The following is a 16,168-nucleotide window of genomic DNA, read 5'->3' as shown; positions in this document are numbered from 1 at the left end:
CCTCCTCCCCCCCTTTTTTAATGAATTGCCTTACATATTTAGCTCAAAGGAATGTTAGGAAAAGTTTACTTCTTTGGGTAGAGATGCTAGTTTGTCATTAACATGCAGTTCATAACCACAGTGAAAATAAAGCCCCAGTAACTATAGCTCATAAGAGCCTAAGTATAATTTTGTGACAAATCTCAGTAATCTGGACTAATTGGTACTTCAGTCTCTGAGGCCACCAGGATATATGTCAGTACTTACTCTGCAAACATTTACGGCATGCATTTGGAGCCCCAGGCATTGTTCCAAATGCTAGCCAGACACCATAGCCAATAAAACAGAATCCCTGTCATCATAGAGTTTATATTCTAGAAAGGGTAGATGGATAGTGGGGACATAAGCCAATTCATGCACAGCTTGCCGGATGATTACACTGCCTTGATGAAAACAACAAAGGAGGGTTCAGAAGATAGTGAGTCTAGAGAGCTGGAGATTACTCTCTCACAGAAGGTGATCAGAGAAAGCTGCTCTGCTCAGGGGCCACTTTGTAGGACGAGGAGGGAAGATCTAGAAAGTTTCTATTCCAGGAGCAGGTAGCAGCAGTCCTGCTTCCTACTGCGGTAAGACTACGTGTGGCAGGCCTAACGGACAGTCTTAGAAGGCAGGGTGACTGAAATGAGTGAGAGCTGGAGGAGAACGTACGTAGAGAAATCAGATCACATGGTCTTGTTAGCCATGGCCATGGCAAGGACTTTGGCTTTGACTCTTAACAGAATAGGAATAGAATAGAGAATAGGAAGCTGTTAGAGAGGACTGAACAGAAAAGGGTCACAGTCTGCCTTGTAGTGTCATTTTTTTTTTAAAGGAAAAGTATGGCTTATGTGAGGGCAGTGGCCGGCTACCACAGTCACACTTGCCTCCCCTGCAGTCTCATTGCCTTTGTTCCACAGCCGCAGACAAGCCTTACACCTGTAGCCAAGAGTCATGAGCATTTACTCTGTGAGCCTGGCAGTGGATCTCAGAAGAGTGTGTCATTCGCTCGGGCCATTCTGTCCTTACTGTGTGTTCATTTAACTCCTAGCCATCAGCAGTGTAGAGGGTGGGCAGACGGAGAGACACACTGAGGTAGGAACATCTTCCTAAAGCAAAGCAAGTGTAAAACAAAAATGCAGCTGGCCCCACTGCTCTTGAGTTGCTGTTGTCTCCCTGTGACTGTTAGGTGTTGAACGCCATGCGTGTTATGAGGAGGGAGTCGGCCCCCGCTTTCTCCCACAGCGTGGCTCCTGCAGTCCAGCCGCTGACCTTTTCCGTTGCAGCCCAAAGCTTAGCCTGCGATGCCACCAGTGCACTAAAGGCAAGCACACTATACCGTAAACCATGACTTGGCATCCTTGAGGAAATATCCCACCTACCTAAATGCCTAATATGCTTACCAGGCTGTGACTCCGGCACCAAGAAATGAAAGCCTATTATTATTATTATTATTATTATTATTATTATTATTATTCAATGACTAAGGAACATCGCGCTTGGAAAAATCAGCAAAAAAGAGGGAGACCCTCAAGGAGATGGATTGACGCAGTGACTGCAGCGGTGGGCCCAAGTGTGTCAGAGATTGTGAGGACGGCACAGGATAGGGCAGGGTTCACATCTGCTGTTTACAGGGTCGCCATGGGTCTTACTCAACCAGACAACACCTAACAACAACATTTTTATTAACACAACGTTAACTTTTACTATTGTTAAATATTAATAATATATTATTATTTAATACTATTAATAATATAACATTATTATCAATACAGTAAGCAGTTGTGCACAGTTATTGAGACTATTTTTAAAAACAGATAACTGTGCTATGAAGATAATTACCTGATCCGAAGCCATTGTCACACCACCTGGAAATAGTTGCTTTTGGGTTGCCATCACTTTGGGTTTTTTCCATTGGCATTGCGCACAGAAAGTTAGACATTTCAATTCTAATGCCTTTTATACTTGTTTGATCAGTGTACTGCATATTGGGCTGCTGACATGAAGGTTGGTGGTTCAAATTCACTAGCCAGTCCCCAGGAGAAGGATGGGAAGCCATTTTCCGTAAAAGTTCACAGCCTTGGAAACCAGTGGAGGATCACTGTGAGTCAGCATCCACTTCAAAGCAGTGGGCTTGCTTTTGTTCGGTTGGTTTATTTGAGGTTGAGCAGTTGATTTCCTTTCCTGTGCTAGAAAATTGACAAAGGCATGGATGGTCACTGGGCATGAGCCGTGGCGCTCCTGTTCTTAGGAACTGTGCCCCCAGTGGACAAATTTGAAACTGCCCATGCTCACTCAGAGGCCTCATGCTCACCTTTATTCCGGTCATTTATTGGGCACACCTCCTGTTCCCTCCTTCCAGTATCTTCAGCAAGTAGCCAGTTTCTGGAAGGATAACCTCAGTAGGTCTGCACTGCACAAAGTGCAGCTTCGGTGATTCTACAGTGTTCATGCTGGGTAGCGTGTTGTTTCTGATGATGGGAATAGTAGTCATCTCACCATGTAGGAAGGTGATTAAAAATGAAGGCCTTCTTGTCTTTGATTGGCTGTTGTTTCGAGTTACCATTATTGAATACAGTCAACTGTAACTAAATTACCAGTCTTGAAGGACACACAGCCAGGATATCCTGCTCCTTAGAAGTGAGGCTGGTGAGACTCGCCTGGGTTACCTTGGACGCATCATCAGGAATGGACGTCATGTTTGGTCAGAAGATTAGCAAAAATAGGGGAAGCGCATTAGGAGATGGATGGACACAGCACTGGGGCCAAGTATGCCAGCAACTGTGAGGGTGGCGGAGGACCTGCCAACATTACGGGTTACATGCATTAGGTTCCTTGGAGTCAGAGCCAACGTGAAGGCAACTAAGAACAACATAGGCCATGTCTAAGTGAGGGATGAGGCGAGGTTCAGATCTGTTGTTCATAGAGTCACTATGAGCCGTAGACAACTCGATGGCACCTAACAACACTTAGTTAGCACGGTGGCCATTCTGAAGTGTGGTTCTAAGGGACCTGCTTTTAGGTTTCAACATAAGCTATTTCAAGTCTAATTTCTCCCTTCACTTAGGGAGCTCTCATGGCCTAGTGGTTAAAAGCTGTACTGCATCCTCTAAGGCATGGGGTTCGAGTCCACCAGATGTACCTCGGGAGCAGGATGGCCTGTCTGCACCTGTGCCACTTACTGCCTCGGAAAACCTGCTAGAAGGTCAGCTATGAGTTGGTTCTGACTAGATGGCAACCAGCAACAACTACTTTCACTTAGCATAGTCACAGCTTTTGCTGTCTTGTTTTGTATTTCTGAGCTAATGATACTAGTAATAATAAAAAATTGCCAAATGATTCCTTTTTTGAACAGAACAGATGCTCTGCCAGGTTACCCAAGTAGGAAGAGAGAGGAATCCAAAGACAAGCCACATCTTGCTTAGCCAATGGGTGGGCAGTGTGAACTCTGGAACTCAGCTTGAGACTGTCACTTCTACTAAGAACACACTGTGGAACACTGCATGAGTTCAGGCTGAGGCCTGGCAAGCGTTCTTTGGACAACTGTCTGGGGGAGGCAAATACTGTTCCCAAAGTGTTCAGTACCATGAGCGACAGAATCTAATTTGGGAAGACTAGTGCACATGATAGGCGTTCAAGACATTTTTGTCGGCTTGAATGAGTAAAATCTTTGTAAGGGGCCTAGAGAAAAATCAGTCTTTGCAATTCACTCAGAGGTGATACTGCATATGCTACAGAAACGTTTGGTTACATTGTGGGTGTTCAAATGAATATAAAATAGGTATGAATAGGTTGAATGAAAAATGTATTTGATTTTACATTTCAACTCAAATAATAATTTTAAAGAAAGCCCCCAAAAGCAAACTAGAAAGCATTAGAAAAATCTTCCTCTGGGACATTCTAGTTGAATAAGCACATCATGCTCTGTGATGTTCTCCACAAATCGGTTCTTCTTAGGTTTCAGAACTTTGGCCTGAGCTGGCAGTGTTCACTAGCTAGGTTCATCTGAAAATACAGTCCTTGGCCCCTAAGGGAATGTCTTTTTCTCTTTTCCTGACCACTTAGAGTTTGAGAATCAACCAGGGCTAACACTTGGTGGGCTTCGACACAAAGACAAAATGGAATCATGCAGGATGGGGAGGGACGAACTGGCTGTTGCACTCACACAGGCCTCCCCCTTGGAACTGAACTTGGAGAGAAGAGGAAGTGTGTGCATCTCTCTGTCCTACATTGTCCCATTCCCCTTTGCTGCTCTTTCCTCAGTTGTCTGAGTGGGAAGCCACCATTGAGCCAGTTTGGATGCCGAGAGATCGTAGTTCTGAGGACTGTGGTCTCCCTGAAGGCCCTTTGTCTTCCCCTTGTCTTGAGTGAAGGAAGGTCGTTTGTATCGTCCAGCTATTGACAGGAGCCCTAGGGGAACAGTGGTTGTACACTTGGCTGCTTAGTGAGAGGCCAATACTTCAAGGCACTCCACAGGAGAAAGATCACAACAATCTCCTGCAAAGATTACAGTGTTGGAAAATGCTTTGGGTCAGTGCTACTCTGTACTGTAGGGTCACTGTGAGTTCAAATGAATTCGACTCCTGAGTTTGAGCTAGGGCTTTGGTATTGAGGGAGGAATGATGTGGTAAGCATCCCCATGTGGGAGCACCCAAAGTATGACAGCCAAGTGGCTAAACAAAGAGAAGCGATCCAACTACTGTGATTCACAAATAGATGCTATCCCTTATAATGATAACTTTGTGATAACAATTTAATTTTTTAAATTATTCTGATGAACGTTTACAGAGACTTTGCATTTCCATTCAGTCATCGTTGCATTTTTCTCCCTGCCCACCCCCTCCCCCTAGTTACTTCTTCTTTTTAAAAAGTAAAAGAAAAATTCTTTCATTGTTATACAATCCCTCCCTCCAAGTCCACTCCACTAAGCAGCCTTTGTTCTGGACTCCTGTCCTGATGATAATACCTAATCGTATATCCCTTTTAAGCAGTTCTCTCCCTCATCTGTTTCAATGCAGTATACAATATTTATCCCATTTCTTTCAGTCTCACCCCAACCCTGATGTCAATCCCATTCTGCAACAGTGGCACTATGCAATATTTGTCCTTTTGTGACTGAGATATTTCACTCAGCATAATGTCCTTCAGGGTCACCCATGTTGAATAATACTGCATGAGTTCCTTGTTTTTTAATGCAGCATAGTATTCCATTGTGTGGAATATACCACAGCTTCTCTATCCATTCGTTTGTTGATGGTCACTTGAGTTGTTCCCAGCTCTTTGCTTTTGTGAACAAAGCCATGATAAACATGGGTGTGCATGTATCTGCTTGGGTGGTGGTTATGGTTTATTTAGGTGTGATAACAATTTATCACACAACCACAAGAAGAGTCTTTGGGTAGAATCAGTGTGAACTGGAAAATGAAGAAGGAAAAAACCCCACAAACCCAACAACAACTTAACACAAAACCAACATAAAAATGAGCTGAGATAATAAGAAAGAATACATTGTGCACATTCAAAATTTTAGCACCCTTGATTTTCTGTAAAGTAGTATCTACAGCATAATTGCCAGTATAGAGTTCTCATCACCAGCCATCTGGTAAAAATTAGTATGAAATAAATAATTTAGCTTCCTTCTGTTCAGATACAGTTTCATTACCCTCTTCCTTGATGCTGTGAAATAACCCATTGTAAAGTGCTTTTGCATTGAAGCCCAAGCTGAGCCTGGTGCCTTCTGACATGCTGATGGTCCACTCTTGCTCTGTATGTGCTATGAAAAGAAGAGACATCAATTATTAGCAAGTGCCCCCCTTGGTATTAAAAAACTGCATGCAAGCTAAGCAGGGTCGGGCCTGGTTAGTACTTGGATGGGAGACCGCCTGGGAATACCGGGTGCTGTAGGCTTTTGCTTGCAAAACTACATGCAGGCTAGCAGCCCCAGTCCCAAGAGCTCAGACAACCCCAAACCACTGCTGGCCAGCTGGTTCCAACTCCTAGCAAGTCTCCAGCAGGTTTCTGAGGCTGTCCAGTCTTTACCAGAGGAGACTGCCCATCTTTCTCCCAGGAGCTGCTGCTGGATTCAAACCACCACCCTTTAGGTCATCACATAATGCCTTATGCCACTAGGTCCCCTGGCCCCAAGCCTGCTGCTAGCTACGTCACAGTGAAGGAATCATGGCTTGAGGGTGGCTGGAATGTTCCAAAAATGCAAGTCATTTTTCCAGCTATCACAGTGACGCGGAAGATGAGGGGGAGACACAGGAAAGATAATGCATGCATGCATTCCCTCTGCCCTGGGGAGTCTGTCCTTCACCACAGGGAGCCCCCCTCGCTTTACTAGCACAGTGTTTGGTTTGGAAGAGGTCTTTTCCCCATTCATAACAAAGCTCTGTGCTCCTTTTCCTCCTGGCCTTATTTCTCCAGTCTGGCTGCAGTTGAGGCATTTCATGCTAGAGTTGTAGGAGAACAGGTACCAGATTAGGAAGAGCCTTGAATGCCAGGCCAAGGGGTTTGGATTATTTTCTCCAGGTAGCAGGGAGCCATTAAAAGAGTCTGAGCGGGAGGAATGGGGAAAAAAATAGGAGTCGATTTGGATGCATGTTTAGTATAAAAGTGCAATGATAAGATATATTACGGGAATGTTATGGCTCTGTTCACAGCATGAATATAACTGGAGAATTCATCTCTACTAGCTGTCTAGTTCGGCTTTTACAGAATGCAAATTTTCAGAGCCAGCTGTAAGAGCTTGATGGTTTAAGAACAAAGTAGGAATTGATAATGTGAATGTAATTGTAAGGAGGGCGGATTAGGGATGGGGGAACACGGGTAACATAGAATAAGAACCATTCTGAAGGGTGACTGGAGACTTATTTGTTATTTTGTTTGAATTCTGTGAAACCCTTTTTTTACTATATAATTCCCTTATGTTTTAAGTGCTCCCTGCAGGGCTAATTTTTGCATTTTGCATTAGCATGCAAATGTTGTAACTGGGCTACCCTGTTGAAATGGAAAGTTGAAAATGATACTGGATAGGTGATGATGGTGGAAGCCTTTTGAAGTATTAATAATATTCAAATAGCCTGGTAGCCAATATTAGATTACCGTGTTGTTGTGTTTTCAACACTGGGTATACTTCAGGACCAAATATTTGAAATTTCGAATTGTGTATTTTTACTAAATCCACAGTAATTTGCCTATTCAAAATGGAAATGTCATCAAAACGTAAAAAATCCGTGCAAAAGATGTGACAGTAATTCAGGGAAGATGGAGTGCACCAAATTGAACCTATGCTATGCTACTCTGGCCTCAGTTGTGCATGGTAGCTGGATCTTTTGGCGAAATAGGCTGAGGGAGAATTGCCCTCTCTGAATTCAGGCTTCTCTGCAGTGGCTGCACTAAGGTGATGGTGATTATAAACAGCATCGCAGCTGATAGCCGCTTGGTCATAAACAGGGCGCTGCAGGCTTGTTTATGGCCACAGCTGAGCATTCTGTTTCTCTTGTGAACATGTGATTTACTTTATGATGGTGCCTTTATATTTCCAAGTTGTCTGTTGTAATGAACTTGGATAGTGCTTTTTTTTACCCACCCCCGCCCCCCGAGATAGACATGCAGTGCACATTGGACCATCTCCAGGAGAAATGAATGAGTTCATGCCTCTCTCTCCCACCACTTCAAGCACTAGATTTCTGGAAGAACAGAACCCGCTGCAGGTGGCTGGTCAGGCTTTTCCCTGAGCTCCCAGCACAGCTGGGAATTTAAAGAGGAAGCAGAGTCTCCGACAGAAGGGAGGCAACTTCCCAGTAGCCCCATTCAGGGAGCGCTCCAGTGGTGCTGTGGATTAATAAGCATTGGGCTGCTAACCAGAAGATCAGTGGTTCAAACCCACCAGCTTCTCAGGATAACACTGTGGCAGTTTACTTCCATAAAGACTGACGGCTTTGGAAGGGAAGCCCTGTGGGGTCACTCACTGACTTGAAATCCGCTGGACAACAGTGGGTTTAGTAGGTTTTGGTTTGACTCCATTAAACTTTTTTTTTAAAAAAAGTAAAAAATTATTTTTTTTATTGTTGCACATTTTCTTCCCCCCCTTTCCCCCTCCAGCCCTCCCTGCATTGCACCCCTTGTTCCAGATGGTTGTCATACATATGATACCTAATCATATATTCCTTTTGGACAGGTCTTCCCTCCTCGGATTTAACAGTTTTTTTTATCTATCCATCCTTTTCCATCTTTCACCCCAACCCCTCTCTGTAGAGGAGACATTTCTCAGTGTCCCCAGGGCAAAACAGATCACATTTTTTTTTGTTGGCATTTTTCCTCCCTGAGGTGAGGAGTGTGTATGTATGCGTGTGACGTGCACATGCATTGATTTTTATTAGGCTGACGTCTATTTCCCTCTCCACTTCAGCACTGAAAGAAACAGAAGCCTTATTTCAGTAAATGTGGTTAGTGGCCCCCCTCTACAGTCTTCTGGGGTGGGGGAAGAGATGGTCCCTGGTGGTGGGGGGAAGGGACTAGCGGAAGCGCTGACACTTATCGTTTGCAGTAGATGAATGAACTTTCCTGGTAAGATCTGGGAGAATGTTTAAGTGGACATATTTACCTGAGAACTAGGAAGCTGCCTGGTTTGCTGGGTAGACACGGCTGTGCTGTGTTACAAAGCTCATCTTTCTGGAACCTAGGGCAAACCTGGGGCTGCTGGGTCCTCTCTAGCAGGCTACTACTGGGGCATCTTGGACATCAGGTTGCCTTATTGAGAAGATCTCTTACCAGTTCCCGTAACCAGATTCCAGATCCCTCTAGAAGGAGCTAGGATTCCTGATGGCACTGTGGTTAAAACATTCAACCATTAACCAAATGGTTAAGTGGTTTGAACCCACCAGCCGCTCTGCGGAGGGAAGTTGTGGTAGCAGAAAGCCTCAGAGTCAAGTTCTGAGGCATTAGTGTCTCTGCTTCCATTTCTTCAACTCTAAAAATGGCTCATTAGAGAGGAGGGGGCGGGGAAGGCCTACCCAAATCCATGAAAATCATTACCTTTGTTATCATCATCGTTATTCAACTGTCCCTTCCCTGTCACTGAAATGCCATAACTGTTTAAGCAGTTGTAGAAAACGTGACGAAGTAGGCATTGCCTAAGCATAAGGTGCTATTAGAGTTTTCATGAATGTTTTCCCCCACTAGTAACCTGTGTTTTGAAAGTGGAGCGGGTGAGACTGAGACTGAGAACAAAAGAAATGAGATCATAATGTTGTACTTCTTTTGTGGCATAGTAATTAAAACGAGACATGGAAATGTCATCAGACTCATTAATATTGGATTATTTCACAGATCCCTTTAATGGCATGTGGGTTCCCCAACACACATTGGAGGAATTCAAGTTTTGCAATCTGAGGAGATTTTTAAGCCCCAAATTGGAAGCTTGAGTACTATGCCTCTTGAAAGAATCATTCCTAAAAGCAGTTCTTAGGCAGTCAGTTAAGGTGGCGCATGGGCTCTCTCACAGCAGGCAAGATGCTTAGTTTCCTCTGATAGTGGAGAGCTTATGTCCATTTCATGTTAAGGGTGAGGGAGGAGACAGGACAAGTAATCCGGCAGCTGCTGCGCACACTCATGCCCTCTGCAGTCCTCTAGGCCCGGCATGCCGCCTGTGGGAATTTCTCTGAAGGCAGAAGCTGGGGAATGACAGAGGCCAGTTTGTACAAAGCCCTTAGGTGTGAAAAGGGGCCAGTTGAAACCCAGTTTCCATCATATTGACTGGCTCATAGTGACCTCATGCGTGTCAGAATAAAACTATACTCCTTCAAGTTTTCACTGGCTGCCTTTCTCCAGAAGTAGACGGCCAGGCCTTTTTGCCAAAACTTGAACCTCTAACCTTTCAATTAGCAGCCAGTGCCTTCATAGTCTGTCCCACTCAGAGACTCAGTACCAAAGTGCAGGGCACACAAATAAAAAGAGAGGGCTGAAGCTTCTGCAAATAGTGAAACAGTCAATTGAAAAGAGAATTTACATAGCAACTATAAAGGAGTTCTGGTAGTGTAGTGATTAAACTCTCAGCTGCTAACTGAAAGGTTAGTGGTTCAAATCCCCTAACTGATCTGCAGGAGAAAAGTGGCCATCTGCTTCCTTAAAGAGTATAGCCTTAGGAATCTACCCAATCTCATAGGACACAGTGCGTTTATTGTCTGTACACTAGCTACCATCTGGGTGAAAAGACATCCTCGCAAGCAAATTTATGTTTAAAAAAAAACAGCTTTTCTGTTGTTTTCTCATCTGAAAGGTCTCAGGCTAGATGGAAGTAGATCGCCATGTTGTTACAGAGAATCACTGTCTAGATTAGATTAGATCTTTAGTTATGAAAAGGCCTCCCTCAGGGCCTGGCACAGTGAGTGCTGGGCAAGTTGCAAAGGAAGTCTTCCGTGTGGTTCCGAGGTTCCAGATTTGGCTCCATTCACACTTGAGACAGATCAGCACTCCAAGAATCCTCTCACTCGCTTCTGTCAAGGTGCAGATGAGACCAGAGGAAATAATTCTCTTTAGTAGAACACCCACACCTTTGCCCACTCCCCAGCCTCAGTTATCACATGCAGTAGCCCTCAAGGAACACCCAGTGCACCTTTAATGATGCCTTTGCCCCAGACTCCAGGAGACTTGATACTTTTGCTTGGCCATGGAGGACGTGTAGTGGTGACTTCTGCTTGCAGAGTCACTGTTGTGCAGCCTTACTTCCCTGCCTATTTAAGAGAAAAGTTGTTGATGTTGTTGCTGTTGTTATGTGCCATCAAGTCACCTGTGACTCATAGTAACCCTATGTACAACAACTCTGAACCTGCCCTCTCCTAAACCAACCTTATTGTTTCTGACATACCTACCCCCATTACCCCAGTCACTGGGTCAGTCCATCTCATCAAGATCTCAAGAGAAAGATAGTTGCTTTTAAAGAGCTTCCCACTGGATTCCATCCCCACCCTGGTGACCTTTTTAAAGTAGGAGGCCGAATACAACCAACTCACACCCAATAGCTAGTAAACATTGCACCCTTAGTCTCACCAGCACCAGAAATCAAACCTCTGTAGAATCAGGCTGCTCCAGACAACTTCCCCACCTGGATTCCAGCCTGCTTTTAAAAATCTTTGAAGGCACAAACTCCTAGTTTTTGTAACATTCAAAGAAAGCCCCTCTCCAACATAATACAACTGCTTGTCCAACAAAAACCAAAATAATGACCCTCACAATTTCCTGAAGTAAGAAAGTATCCTATGCACCTACGTGGGTGTGATTTTCTTTTTGATTAGCTACCAAACTGTGGCAGAGCTTTTGGATTGATCTGCACAGAAAGTTGCATTCTCCTTTGTGTGATCAATTGTTAGGTCTCTGGGAATCTTGCAGAGGTCCTAGGCTTTGAATGTTCCGTCAGGTGTATATGACAGCTATTCAGAGAGTACAGCCTACTTAGCTTGTTCACCTGCTGTCTACAAGGACCTCAGAACTCATTTTCCTGCAGATGTGTTCAGATCCCACTCTGAAGTTACTCCTCAGAATACTGCCCCCTTAATTAGGAAGCTACATTTAAAAAAAATAAAAATCCAAACTTACTCTCATTGAATAGCTTCTGACTCCTGGAGACCTTCCATTGGGTTTTTAAGCTGTTAAATCTTTATTTGAGAAGACAGCTTCATCTTTCTCCTTCAAAGCCACTGGCGGATTCGAACAGCTGACCTTTAGGTTAGCAACACAAGACATTGTCCCACCCTGAGTCCATAAAGATTTCATACCAACCCACTGCCATCAAGTAAGTCCTGACTTATGAGCGACCCTCCATTGGGTTTCCAAGGCTGTAAATCTTTCTGGGATGAGACTGTCCAGCATCTTTCCAACTGCTCACCATTAGTTTAGCAGCCCAACACTAACACACCACATTGTCCAGAGGGCACAAATTGATTCTGGGAAGAATAGAATGCCTTCAAGTTGTGGTGCTGGAGAAGAGTCTTGAACATACCACAGACTGCCAGGAAAATAAATCTGTCTAGGAGAAGGTGAAACCAAGTTTTTCTTTGGCAACTAGGGTTTGGAAGCTCCATGTCATGTACTTTGAGCATGAGGCCAGGAGGGACCAGACCTTGGAGAAGGGCATCATGCTTGGAAGGGTGGAGGAACAGCACAGGAGAGGAAGACCCCGGATGAGATGAATTCATACAGTAACTGGGGCAGTGGGGGTTCGTGTGTCAGAGACAGACTGGCTCAGGTTGGGCAGGCTTCAGAGATGCTGTACATAGGGTTGCTATGAGTTGCAGGCAACTCAGTGACACATTACAACTGGTTAGGAGCAGGAAGATGTGTCTTTACATGTCATATTTTATACTTGATTGACCATTGAAAACCTAAAGGTCAGCTACACTACAAGAAAAGCCAGCATGCAAAGTTAGTAGACATTATAGAAAGGTGAGAACAGCAAAAGAAAGTAAGTGGTTATTCACTTTAGAGAAGTATCTGTTTACTTGAAAACAAGTCACCATTCTGTAAATTTCTGTTATAAATTGAGACCCCTGGTAAAGTTTCAAATAGAACTTCGTGTTCACCCAGGCTCTCTGAAATACAATTTTATGTTAAAAAAAAAAGCATATCTTCTACCATGGAATTGAATTGCCCAAACAATCTGTATTGTTGTCAAGGTGTTGGGCCACACTGACACCATCTTTTACCAATCTACACAGCATGTGTCCCAGCCCCCTTATTTATAATGAGTCTCAGCAAATTACTTCCATTTCAAGATGTGTTTATTGACCAGACGTGGAGCTGAGTGAGGCTTTCAGTTCATGTAATTTTTATATCAACAGAAACCACCCCTCTTAGCCTCTGTAAGGGCAGCAGTTTTGTTGTTTGTTCGCTAGCTTTCATCTAGCTCATTTCAGTGTGCTTTATGAGCAAATTGTTTCATAAAAATTGACAGGCTGAATAATCCATTGCATGAAATGACTCTAGAAAAATGTGAAAATTCACAGGCCAGGCCAATCTCTAGGGCTAAAATAGAGTCATACCTGCATCCTACTTCTGTTGATGACAAAGCCCTTGATTGTTTTCCTGTTTTATATTCGTAAAGAACTGAGGGTGGGGGGAGCAATTCTGTTCAGGGCACATTTTGTAGGGTCAACATGAGATCAAACTCAGTGTGTATTAAATATCCTAGAGTATTGGCAAGAAGCTGCACTGTGATCCTGAAGGCACACGGTTCAAGACCACAACACAAGACCACTGTTCAAGACCAGCCACACAACAATAGCATGCAAAATACTACTAAGACATTTCATTCTAAAAACAGTCCCGTGTGCATATTCTTCATTACAATAGGAATTTCTTTCCCAAATGGTGGATAATAGGCATGAAGTTTGAAGTCCTTTTGTCACATGTTCTTTCATGAAACCAAATGTGAAGTGCAGTCCATTTCTTTGGTGCTGTGGCTACATAGGCTGTAACTCTTTGTGCCTGTTGTACAAAGAGAAAATTAAGTGGATGTCGAGATTGGAGAACAGAGAGCACAGACTGTCAATCATGTACAGAATTCCTGCTCTTCCATGTTAATAAGGGCGCTTTGGTGGCTCATTGTCACCTGAGAGGCTTGCAGTTCCCATCCACTCGCTGTTCCCTTGGAGGAGGATGAGTTACCTTCTCCTCATGCAGTGTACAGCCTCTGACCACCCTTTGGAGGGTCAGCTATGAATCCATTCCAACTCGGTGAGAATGAATTGCAGGGTTGCCTTTGTTTGTTTGTTTCCTGTTAATAAAACACGCCTAGATTGACCTCTTGTGTACAAAACGATTCCACAGGAAAAGATCAGCTTTAGAAAACAGAGAGAATATATTTTACATGGATGTTCTGGTCATGTGTTACCAGAAGCGACCCTGAGTTTCATGTGTATGAATCATCATTTTAAAACACTCATAGATTCTGCTACAACAGTCCCATAAAGCTAGTAGAACTGATACTCTCCCATTTTACAAAACTCATGCTAAAAGCAATTAACTGAAATGCTTAGCTATTAGCCTGCCAAAGATCGTGTTTAGTGTTTATATCTTGATTTCCAGGAAATCTTTAGTCTTGCACTTAAAACTTTGTGTTGGTTTTTATTATTCGCTTTTTCATCTCCTTCCCTCCCTTTCTTCTTCTTCTCCCCCTTTTCTCGTTATTCCAATTGAATTTCTCTCTTTCTCTTGCAATGTTCTTTCTACCCTCTTAGGTAAGTCCTGTCTTGTCGCTTTCTACTTTTTTTTTTATACGATGTTTTTATTATTATTATTCATTTTAATGAATGTTTACAGAGATTTAGGATTGCCATGCATTGTTGCACTTTTCTCCCTGCCCACCCCTCTCCACAGGTTCACTCGTCTCTTAGAAAAGTAAAAGAAAATTTCTTTCATTGTTAAACAATCCCACCCCCACCCACCCACCACACACACACTTTTAAAGCAGCCTTCTATTTGTTTGGAAAATGACTTGTTCTGTTTAACCCTTTTGGTGATCAGTATAAGGGAGCTTCCAAGTTCTTTCCATGATATTCCATTCTTCCATGTATTCATTTGCTCAAGAAGGTGTTAATGATTTATGATAAACCAGCACTTGTGCTCAGAGCTGCCCTCAACTATCGCCTAGTCTACACAGCACATTCGAGTTAGTAAACCATACACACAAATCAGTAATATTGCTTAGCCTCATTTGGTGTGTATTGATTCTCCCTACCCCCCGAGCCTCTCCCATGTTTTAATCTGAGTAATCCACAATAATCAAGTTCATTCATATCAGATATTCTCAGGGAGAGAACATCAGAGCCCTGAATATAATAATTAGCCCTAGATTTTGAAATCTGTATTTGGGGGCGGGGAAGACTGTATAAAAAATATAAACTGTTAAAAGGTCACTCTCATGGATCTATGTTTTAAGATTCTTCATTCTTTTTTTAACAAACAGAATTAAAAATCTAAATTTAATCTGCACTTGTTTTTCACCAGGCTGAGGCATAATTGAAATACGCTAGTCAGATCTGTTGAAATGACCTGCTAATTTTCTATCTAGAAATTCATTGTCTTCCTACCATGGTGCAGAATTAGAGGAGGACGCTGGCTAATGACTGTAATTGTTGAGATGATCAGGCTGCTGAAAATGTGGCCCGGAGAGGGGAAAGTGGGAGTATAGAAAGGAGAGGTTGAAAACAGTTGAAACCTTTTTCCAGAACCTGCTAGAAAGAGGATGTCCTGCTTTATTAGACTTATTATAAAATCTTTCCCTTTAATGCCCACTCATACCTAGTCTTTGTTTTTGTGTTCTGTGATGAACAAGACGGAAGGTATTGCTAAAGCTTTAATAAGTACGAGGCACATAACATAACACATACATATATGAAGACCAAGGTGTGAAGCTATCACAGGTATATACATTCAACAGTATAGGGGCTTTACTGTTGCCATTTTACATGTAGACAGTCTCAGCAAGTTCTAATCTCTTTGGACCCAAGGGAATCCATGTAGCCCAGTGTTTTTAAAAATTTCTTTAAAAAATTTTTGTGGGTTTTTCCCCCTCATTCACATTGTATTTCTTATGATCATTCCCATACCTTATGTTTTGTAAAATTAGTCACCATTGAGCTATGCCCACTATTACTCCAAGAAAGATATCTTTTGAGAGAGCTATGTTGAAAGGAGACCTGTGGAGTCTACCTGAAAATCTTCAAAGCTTCATTCCTGATGAGATGTGGACTCCAGTGAAAAACTCCAGTGCATTGGTGAAGCCATACTTGAGAGTACAAATAGAAGTGTGAAGAATGGTTTATGAGGGCCAAATCGCCTCTTTTAACCAGGCGTTTAGTCAGGCTTTGTATACTTTAGTTTTGAAAATGCATTTTAAGGCTCCAAAACAGCATAAATGATAGACACACATTTCTTAGCTTTTTTTTTTTTAAAAAAAAGACACCTACTGGTACTAGGGATATTGTTGTTGTTGTTGTTGATGTTATGTGCCGTCGAGTCGCTTGCGACTCATAGAGACCCTGTGTACAACAGCCCTAAACTCTGCTCTGTCCTGTGCCAGTCGCACTGTCTCTGACACTCCCATCCTGATTACCCCAGTCACTGAATCAATCCACCTCATAGAGGGCCTTCC

The 16,168-nt window shown here is 43.1% G+C and overlaps 1 protein-coding gene across 4 annotated transcripts in view; it reads left to right on the top strand.

The window, feature by feature from the left end:
* LOC102853389 (fibroblast growth factor 13-like) overlaps positions 1 to 16,168 on the top strand; it is a 585,433-nt gene that overhangs the window by 557,814 nt on the left and 11,451 nt on the right. The gene's annotated exons all lie outside the window — the stretch shown is intronic.

This window comes from Elephantulus edwardii, unplaced genomic scaffold, assembly GCF_000299155.1.
Source record: "Elephantulus edwardii isolate Elephantulus edwardi_28Jun2011 unplaced genomic scaffold, EleEdw1.0 scaffold00016, whole genome shotgun sequence".
Classification (NCBI taxonomy): Eukaryota; Metazoa; Chordata; class Mammalia; order Macroscelidea; family Macroscelididae; genus Elephantulus; species Elephantulus edwardii.
This window is presented reverse-complemented; position numbering and strand designations above follow the sequence as displayed.